Below are 11,058 nucleotides of genomic sequence, written 5' to 3' on the forward strand. Positions count from 1 at the left end.
CTTGATCTCCTTTTGTTGTCTTATTGCTCTAGCTAGAACTTCAAGTACTATATTGAATAGATATGGGGAGAGTGGACAGCCTTGTCTTGTTCCTGATTTTAGTGAATCAGTTTGAGTTTCTCTCCATTTAATTTGATGTTGACTGTTGGCGTGTTGTAAATTGCCTTGAAGGCTATAATGATGCTTGTGGTCAATGCTTCAGCAGAGGGCCATGTTGATGTCTCCATGGTCTGTACTTCCACCATAGACCAAATGGAGGTCTTTGGCACATGCTGATGCTGGAGAGCATATGGATGTTCGAGATCTGTGCTGTTGCCAGAAATCATGTAGAAGCCCATGATCTGCTCTGATTGACTGTAAAGGGCAAGGAAGCTACTTTTGCAGTGGTATTGATGACTGCAGATGCATAGTTGAGAAAGAGGAACATTGAAAGCTTCTATGACATCCTCTACTCCCCCACTCTTCCCCAAAGTAGTAGCCTAAAAAGGAAGCCATCAAAGAGAACTCTTAAAAATTGTGATAAGGACGCTTAAGTATAGCTTTCCACAACTGATAACTTCTGGCAGGGGTGCAGGCAGAGAAGGACTGAGTTTTTTTTTTTTTTTTGGTTTTTCGAGACAGGGTTTCTCTGTGTAGCTTTGCGCCTTTCCTGGGACTCACGTGGTAGCCCAGGCTGGCCTCGAACTCACAGAGATCCGCCTGGCTCTGCCTCCCGAGTGCTGGGATTAAAGGCGTGCGCCACCACCGCCCGGCGAGTTTTTTTTTTTAAGTGGCTGGCTACTGAGAGTTTGACCATGCTTCAGTGAGTTTATGGACAACACAAATTGGACTTTCTTCTTCTTTTTTGGGGGGAGGGGGGTGTTATAAGGGTTGGGGACTGGACATGGGAGGACTGGGAGATGAGCATGATCAGAGTGCATAATGTGAAATTCTCAATAACCAGTAAAAACATTATGTTGGGAAAAAGCAATGACATCATGAAATTTGCAGGCAAATGGATGGAACTAGAAAAAAAATCATCCTGAGTGAGGTAACCCAGACCTAGAATGACAAACATGGTCAGTGCCTAGTCATCATCAGAGAGGCTTCCTTTGGCAGCTGATGGGAGCAGATGCAGAAACCCACAGCCTAACAGTAGGCAGAGTGAGAGTCCAAATAGGAGATCTTCCCCCTTGGAGCTTTGGGAACCCCTCAGAAGAGGGGGAGTAAGAATTTTAGGAGCTAGATGGGTCAAGGACAGGTGTCATCTTTAGCAGGGACTTCAGGACCAATTCTTCATGAGATGAGATTTAATGGTGTGACTTGTAGATAAGTGGGTCATTGTGTCCCCTCCTCCTGATTCTCCTATGTTTTCTGGGTGGCATAACCCTGTCCCAAGGGTACAAAATAGGCTGTCTTCACTATTAGCACCTGCTCTCCTGTCTTGGGCCCAAATTGACCCTTTTGATGGTGCTGGAGGGGCACAGACCTCTCTGCTCAGGCTCATTCAGTCTTGGGATCTGGTGGACTGAGTGGGAACATGAGGATATGGGGATAGAGCAAGCTTCTGGAACCTATGACTAAGAATGCCTGTACTTGCACAACTCACTTGAACACATACATTCTGAGAGTCCCAGAGTGCCACCAAATGCAGGTGTAGTTTGCAGCCAAGTTGAGTACCTCAGAGGTTTCTGTCTATAATGTTATTGGATGCCCAGACAACATCAGGTAATAAATACAAATAGTCATGTCTTTTGACATTTCTGTGTATTTGATTGTTTGAAGTGATAGCTTTTATTTTCTTTGCATATTGCTCAATTGACTGGACCTTGTAGGTTAGGTTAGATAACCAGTTGGACAGAGTGACTGTGCCTAGTGCCACAGAAATGACTGTTTCTTCATGATTCGATCACATTTATAGTGCCAAGTGTACAGAGTGGAGATAATGATGTTGGAAGAGGTTTCTTCTTTAACTAGTTGACTACCAGTATTAACTGTACTAACAGTACCAACTGAGAGTTGAGATGATGACATGTTTTGATTGAGACAGTCCTTCAATCTTTTTTTTTTTTTTTGTTCAAGACAGGGTTTCCCTGGCTATCCTGGAACTCACTCTGTAGATCAGGCTGGCTTTAAACTCAGAGATCTGCCTGCCTCTGCCTCCCGAGTGCTGGCATTGGAGGTATGTGCCGCCACTGTCTGGCTCAGTTTTTGTTCTTAGATCTTCCTGTTTGATTCTGGATATGTTGTCTCGTGTAAATGCACTTCCATGCCTACTTCACAGAATGCTACTATTAGTTGGTGAATAGGCTTAACTGTATTGCTGTTGATCTTGCATTTGTATCATAAATAAAACTGAGCCATGGTGTTGTGTGTTTCGTTATGGTCTTATGTTTTAATTGTGCTAACTCTAGAAATCGTGGAAATACACACACTTTCTCTATGCTTTCAGTTGCTTTAACCTATAGGGATTGTCTGGAATTTGGTAGAACTCACTAGTAAAACAATAAAGAGAAGCTTTGCTGGAATGTAAGTATTGCTTATAAATATTAGGAAGATACTCTGGGGAAGTTAAGACAGGGATTTACTATACAGCTCAAAGGTAGGCTTAAACTTGAGATCTTCCTGCCCCACAAGTGTTAGACATACATGCCTAGTGTTAAGAAGGCATTTTTTTTTTTTTTGCACTTGGGATGCTTAGGCAAAAGAATTTCCATGAGTTCAAGGCCAGTCTAGGTTACATAGAGAGACTCTATCTCAAAACAGCAACATCTTGACCCCTCACAAAAGAACAGCAATAACAACAAAAACCTAAAACTAAAGCTGAAACAAGATACTTTCAATTGGGAAAGGAAAACACCTCCAGTAATAGATCTAGACTATAAGAAGTAGATGAGCTGGGCGGTGGTGGCACACACCTTTAATCCCAGCACTCGGGAGGCAGAGGCAGGCGGATCTCTGTGAGTTCGAGGCCAGTCTGGTTTCCAAAGCGAGTTCCAGGAAAGGCACAAAGCTACACAGAGAAACCCTGTCTCGAAAAAAACCAAAAAAAGAAAAAAAAAAAAAAAAAAGAAGTAGATGAAACCCCAAGAGTTCCACACCTGACCCAATGAAGTAGCTTCCACATTTCAAATCCCATTAAAAAAGAACAAGCAGCCAATACTCTTCATTGTTTCTGATTTTTAGTTTGTTTCTACTTATTCTCTCACTCTTTAATTGTGTCAAACCTGCTTAAACATTATCCAGCATCCTTTTGTTCTATCTGGAAAGATATCTTTAGCATTTCTTTTAAGACAAGCCTGCTCAACATGATTTTGGAGACTTTTTCCTTTCTGAAAAATTGTTCTCTCTCTGTCTCTGTCTCTGTCTCTCTCTCTCTCACACACACATACACTTTTTTTTTTTAACAGGGTTTCTCTGTGTAACAGCCTTGACTGTCCTGGAACTCACTCTGTAGACCAGGCTGGCTCCAAACTCACAGAGATCTGCCTGCCTCTGTCTCCTGAGTGCTAGGATTAAAGGCGTGAACCACCATTGCCCAGCTTTTTCTTTTTTTCTATATGCAGAATTCTGTATTGGCAACAATTTCTTCTCAGTGATTTCAATGTATCCTCAGTCCTTCTGCCTCTGCGACTCCACTCTGTGGAGGAAGCTGCCATGTCTTACCACCTTGCTCTGACCCAGTGCTGTCTGAGTCTTTCTCTCACTGTCTTCCGCAGGTTGGCTCTGATATATCTTGCTATGGACCTCCCTCTCCACTCACCTTGGAGTTTGCTCAGGTTATTGCATATGTACACAAATGTTTTAAATTAAATTTGGAGTCTCTTCAGCCATACTTCCTTGGAAAAGCTTTTCTGTTCCCTTCTCTTCTCCTGTTATCAGGTATTGCTCATGATCCTATGGGCCTTAATATTCTGCTCCGAGGCCTTTGCTGGAGGTTGGTGATACTGCTCATGTTGTCATTGTTTTTTGAGAAGACAGTGAGGTTCTTACTCTGCCATTCCCAAGGGCTTCTCTTGTCTCCTCTTCTCATCAGAATGGCAGCTTCTCAAGAAACATCTGGAAAATGTGAAAGTTTAAAAAAATATTGGTTAGAGGATGTCTTAGGTTTCTATTGCTGTGAAGAGACACCATGACCACAGCAACTCTTATAAAAGAAAACATTTAATTTGAGCTAGCTTACAATTCAGAGGTTTAGTTCATTATCATCATGGAGAGAAGACAGCAGCATGCAGGCAGACATGGTACTGGAGAAGGAGCTGAGAGTTCTACAATTTGATTTGCAGGCAATAGGAAGTGAACTGTGTACCACACTGAACATAGATTGAGCAAAGGAGACCTTAAAGCCCACCCCCACAGTGACACACTTCCTCCAACAAGGCCATACCTACTCCAACAAATCCATACCTCCTAATAGTTCCACTCCCTTTGGGGGCCATTTTCTTTCAAACTACCACATTGCATTGCCTCCAAAGGCTTGTAGCTGTATCATAATGCAAAAATGTATTCAGCCCAACTTCAAAAGTCTCCATAGTCTGTAACAGTGTCAAACTTATTTAAAAGTCTAGAGTTCAAAGTCTCTTCTGAGACTTTCCATCTCTCAACTGTAATCACCTATAAAATCAAAATAAAAAACCAGACCACATGCTTTCTGCTATGGGGCGCAGGGATATATTATAAGAACTCAGCTGGTTATGGCAAAACCACTACCTGAAGGGATCAAGGAATTCTTTTGGAGGAAGCCAAATTCCAAGGAGCTTTTGGTGTTATTTGGCTTGTTATACATCAGCTGTATTCTGTTATGAAAATCATGTGTGCCTTCATAGTTTTCCCAATTGATTTTTCCCTAAGAATTGCTAACAGTGTGGACTGATCACTCTTTGGACATACACATTCCAGGTATTTGGAGAACAGCCTCAGGAAAGGCTTCCTCCCCCATCACATCCATTTCTCCCCTTTCAGCACTGGCATCAGGTATCTCCCTTAGCCACATTCAAGGACTAACAGAAATAACAGCCCAGACCACATGCTAGTCTTCTGATTCAAGGTAAATTCCACAAGGAGACACCGCCTAGGTTAGGTGGACCTTAAGTAATGGCTTCACACAATTTAGCTCGGACCCTCCTTTTCTTACAGCCTTACTAACTTTATAGAACTCTAACTCCTTTCCTAACCACTTCTAGGAATATTTAGATAACCTGCACTGACAGCTATGCACAGCCAGAACCCCAGTTCAATCTTCCCTGTAATTATTGTCATTGGCAGCATCTGGCCAGGTCCATCCCCAGATGGAGAAAAGTACCTTGTCAGAGACACCTCTGTAATCTCTAAGAATAGACTTAAGAGTCCAGACTACCCATTTGAGAAGGCCTGGCAGATGTACCAATTAAACTTAACTTCCTCCTTTCCCAAATCTTACCTCTAGTTCCAGATCTCCCTTTAACTATCACCAGAGGCATCTAGCTATACACAGGTTGCTTAGCGACTGAGCACACTTTCCCCCACCCTGCAGAAAAATGGCAGATAGATTGGACAGATAGGAACCACAGGAAAAAAGAAGGCAGTTTTATTTTCTCCCATTGACCTAGCAACTTATAGATTTTTTTTTTTTGGTTTTTCGAGACAGGGTTTCTCTGTGTAGCTTTGCGCCTTTCCTGGAACTCACTCTGTAGCCCAGGCTGGCCTTGAACTAACAGAGATCTGCCTGGCTCTGCCTCCCTAGTGCTGGGATTAAAGGCGTGCACCACCACTGCCCAGCAACTTACAGATTCTTAACATTTTCTACCAATCACATTTAAGAATATAGTTGAGCACATAAGATCCTTCTTTTTAGATGTTACCTGAATTTAGCCTTTACTTAATTCATTTCCCCATTAGTCACTTCCCTTTTGGGTTACAAATAATAATTAACAATTACTGCCTTTCTTTGTGATTCTTATCACCCCTCCGTTTGACCCTGAAAGCCTGGCTTTGCACTGCCAAAAGGATTACTGCTTGTAAGTGTATATATACCAGGACTCCCAGGGCATGGAGGGTGGGGTAGGGTGGCGGGATGGAGAAGAAGATTTGGAAGAATAATTGACTAGACTAAGACCTTGGTGTGCTGAGATTCTATTTCTCGAAAATAGTCCTTGCCATTCATAGTTCTCTCTTGAGCCCCTGGGATGCATACTATTAAGGCTGGTCCTTCTAATATTATATAAGAACTTCTAACATATAATGGCACAGGATACACATTACTGTTCCAAAATGTAGGAAGGGAGCACAACGAGGAAGTACTGGACCAAATCAAGACTGAAAACCAGCTGGGCAAACTCCAAACTCTGCATCCTCATATCTGATGTCAAAATGATCTTCAGATCTCCAACTCCTTTCATCTTTGTTGACTGTAGCATACTTCTCTCTTTTGGGCTGGTTCCACTCCCTGTGAGCAGCTTTCCTTGGCAGGTATCCACATCTCTGGCATCTCCAGCATCCTGGAGTCTCTAAGAAATCCAGGCTTCACCTTCACAACTTCACAAAATGACCTCTCCAGACTTCCATTCAGGGATACCCCTGACACGTGCCTGGCCTCAGCAACCTTCCTTAGTCACAGAATAGGATTCTGTAACCCCTTTCTTCTATCCTTAACTCTAAAGACAGAACCACGTGGCCAAAGCTGCTAAATTCTGTTGCTTGCTGGGATTGGAACATAGCTCCCTTGTTCAGTTCCATCTTTAGCAGCTTTCTGTTTTATGTGGTTTCCTTTACTGCCTAAGCCTGGCTGTTCTGGAACTCACTCTGTAGACCAAGCTGGCCTCAGACTCAGAGATCTACCAGCCTCTGCCTACTGAATGCTGGATTAGAGGCATGCACCACCACAACCAGCTCTAAGCTTTTCTTTAACTCCTTTTTACAAGTTGGAAACATAGCTGGGTGGGATCTTGCCCTGAGGTCACCACTCCCTTTATTCATTTCTTAATCTGTTTATCTCCTTGAATGCAGGACTTAGCTCTATTCCACTTCCTGGTGCTCCTTTTCTCCTCAAATTGTGCATTTTGTGTTTTTACTTTCTCAGTTTGCTCCTTTTCATTATAAATCTTCATTAGAGTTACCACTAGTAACCACACAACAGAGTCTACACTAGGCTGTTTTGAGATTTCCTGCCAATGGAATCAATACAAAATTCTTCACGTTAGCCTCAGGCAGACTCTTCAGACAAGGACAAAAAGCAGCCACATTCTTAACTAAAATGTCACGAGAATGATCTCTAGGCAACATACTAAAATTCTTCTCTTTTAAAACCTCTTGAGCCAGGGCCCCATAGTTCAGATCATCCTCAGTACCACTGTCTTCCATGCTTTTACTAATATGGCCCATTAAGCCATTAAAGCCATTAAAGCCATTAAAGCATTCCACTGCTTTCCTAACTCAAACTCTCAAAGTCTAAATTCCTCCAAACAAAAGCATGATCAGGCCTATCACAATAATACCCCAGTCCCTGGTACCAACTTCTGCCTAAGCTAGGGTTTGTATTGCTGTGAAGAGACACCAAGATCACAGCAACTCTTATAAAGGAAAATATTTAATTGGAGCTAGCTTACAGTTCAGAAGTTTAGTCCATTATCTTCATGGAGAGAAGCATGGCAGCTTGCAGGCAGACATGGTGCTGGAGAAGGAGCTGAAAGTTCTACATCTTGATCCACAGGCAACAGGACATGAACTGTGTGCCACACAGAACACAGCTTAAGCAAAGGAGACTTCAAAGCCCACAGTAATACACTTCCTCCAACAAGTCCACACCTAGTTTTACAAAGCCATATCTCCTAATGGTGCCACCCCTTTTGGGGGCCATTTTCTTTCAAATCACCACAGAAGGTATCCTCTGCTATCTGTCAGAGGTTGCAAAGTGATTAAACTGGTATTCATAGTGTTCTGCCTCCACTATCATCATAGCTTCATGTTTCTGTTTATTATATTATCCTAATTTTTGTTCATTTTCACATTTGAAATATTGCTATGTTATTTTTGTCTCAATAAGCATATTAAAAACATTCTACTATTCTATTTAATTATCTGAACCTAAGGCTATTTTCACTCAGGTACTTTGAATACTCTGAACATATTTCCCTCATACTGCCTTACTGTCTGTATTTCACCTTCTCCTATTAATTGCTGTGGGATGCTCTATATGTTAAATGCGTTGCTCTGATTGGTTAATAAATAAAATACTGATTGGCCAGTAGCCAGGCGGGAAGTATAGGTGGGACAAGCAGAGAAGAGAATTCTGGGAAGTGGAAGGCTGAGGCAGAGAGACACTGCCAGCCGCCGCCATGACAAGTAACATGTAAAAGATACCAGTAAGCCACAAGCCATGTGGCAACTTATAGATTAATAGAAATGGGTTAATTTAAGATAAAAGAACTAGATAACAAGAAGCCTGATACAGCCATACAGTTTGTAAGCAATATAAGTCTCTGTGTGTTGGGTCTGAGCAGCTGTGGGACTGGCAGGTGAGAGAGATTTATCCTGACCATGGGCCAGGCAGGACTGGAAAAGATTAGCTACAATTAATTGTAGCTGGAGAATTTCTCTCCAGCTCCCGCCAAGTCCCGCCAGTCCTGGAGCCCACTTATAAAATAAACACACAGACTCTTATATTATTTAAACTGTGCTCGGCCATTAGTTCAGGCCTACCATTGTCTAGCTCTTACTCTTATACTAAGCCCATTTCTGTTAATCTAAATGTTGCCATGTGTTCCGTGGCTTTACCTGTTGCCTCTACATGATGCTCCCTGAACGGCAGTTGGTGTCTCTGCCTCTCTGCCTTCCTCTCCTTTTTCTCTCTCCTCTCTGCGAGTCCTGCCTATCCTTCCTGTCTGGCTACTGGCCAATCAGTGTTTTATTTATACAGAGCGATATCCACAGCAATTAATCTCCCCTATTCCTGCAGTTTTGTTTCCATTTCCATCTCATCTATATACATATGATTTTATGTAGCTCTATAAAACTTAGGACTCACAGAAGAGAGAAAACTAACAATATTTGCAATCATCATATAGCATTGACATAAGCTGACAGTTTTTTAATGGTTACAAAAGTGGTGACTGCTGGCCTGGACTCACCAGTTAGGCGAGGCAACCTAGTGGACTCCTACCTCTTCCTCCCCAGAGCTGGCATTACAAATGCATGCCACTACCATGCCTTTTTTACATGGATTCTGGGGATTGAATTTAGGCCCTCATGCTAGTGTGGCAATCAGTTCAGTGAGCTATAGATCTTACATGGTAAATATATTAGTAATAAACTAAAAAAAAAGCAAACAAACAAAATAGGTGATTGATTTATCGGAAAAGGGAGCTGCTGGGTCCTGCCCAACTATCAAATAGTCTTGAATGGAGGAGTGAGGATTAAGAAATAATAGATATTAAAAACAGAGATGTAGCCTATGTAAAAGAAAAAGATGGAAACACAGAATAGCATTGGTAGGGCTCTGAGTCAATACCACAGTTGCCTCCAGTTTATTCCTCATGAGATTTTTATACACTAGCAAGGGGAGAGACAAAAGATCTCCCTGTCTCAAGGACACAATGGTTCAAGGTACAAAGTACAGACAAGTGTAAACACTTCCTTAATTCCCAAAACATCTAGTAGCCATGACTTATGGCAAAACATTCTGTAATTAGGCCTTGAAGTATAAGACATGTGATAACTATGCCTTTGGCCAAAATGTCCTACTATGCAACCTTGTGGGGCAAAACAAGCTCAGACTCTCTGATCTTGAGTCAAGATGGAATAAGGCCACACTATGGAGTCTCTGTGGACCCCCACAGGGAGCACGTAAGATTATCATTATGTGTACTTGGACACTGGTTGGACTTGGATGGAATGGGAGAGCACCATATATATGCATGTATAGCTCAAGTACTAAACAATAGTATCTTTGTAAAACACACACATGTGACTAAAGCACCACACAATGGAAAGTTTCAAAAAACAATGTACCACTACTGCAGCAAAATCTAAACTCCATTTACAATAAAGCTTATGAGTTTACTAGCCCAAGTCTTGCACCAGAGAGCAGCACATCAGCTCCTAAGTGGACAGTGATGGTTAAGAACATGATGAAAATGGTAGCACTATTACCACATCATGGACTTATTAATAGCAATGCACCACACTCAGAAGTACTGTAAGAGAAATGATGATAGATTACAGGAAAGCAGAGCACATGAGATTATTATTGTAGCACTGAATCAGGACACTGATTGAACAAGAATGGAACAGGAGAGCACAGCATATGGATCTCTAACTGACGCAGTGTACACTGGCATCCTTGGAAAGCACACACACATGTGACTAAAACAACACAATTGTGATTCTGCAAAAGCCAGTGTGCAATGATTGTAGTGAAATCCATTGTGCATAATAAGAGAGCTGGGATGTTTATTATAATCACTGGCCAATTAGGCTTTATGATACATGTGTTCCCTTTCCAGCTTTTGCTTGCTTGATCATATTTTGTTAGCTCCTTTTCTTCCTTGATACGTCAGCATTCTAAAGACTTACTGCTGTTCTTTGAATTGCTATCCCTCCATCTGAGAGCATGTTTAGGCTTTATGTTCTTAATTAGCTTTGCTATGCCCGTGTAGTGAGTCCTCAACAAGACCACCAAGGAGCTGACTTTTGATGCAAAAACAAAAGGTTTCTTTATTCAAGCCCAGGCAGTGACTTCATCCAACACTCAGATACAGTGAGTGAAGGAGGAAGCTACGACTATCTATTACAGGAGGTTTATGTAGGAAAAAGTTTATAGGCAGTGGGTTACATTATCTTGGCATCCCAGGGTTGGGATGCTATGGGTGAGGTAGTTCTTTGAAGTTATTGGTTGAATTATAAGCATGAAATTACTAATGGCTGACAGGATGCAGGGTATCTATAGAGACACACATTTTTACTCCCTATATCCTGTTTTGCTGGGTCCAGGATATATACATTTAGATTTCTTGTTCCAGCCCATTTCCATGTGTGTTCAGTCCCCGATCAACAGAGACCTTGAGATGGGGGCCAACTCTCAAGAGCTCCTGGTTTTTCCCTTCA

The sequence above is a fragment of the Peromyscus californicus genome, unplaced genomic scaffold, assembly GCF_007827085.1.
Source record: "Peromyscus californicus insignis strain IS unplaced genomic scaffold, ASM782708v3 Scaffold_4__1_contigs__length_199733344, whole genome shotgun sequence".
NCBI classification, from domain to species: Eukaryota; Metazoa; Chordata; class Mammalia; order Rodentia; family Cricetidae; genus Peromyscus; species Peromyscus californicus.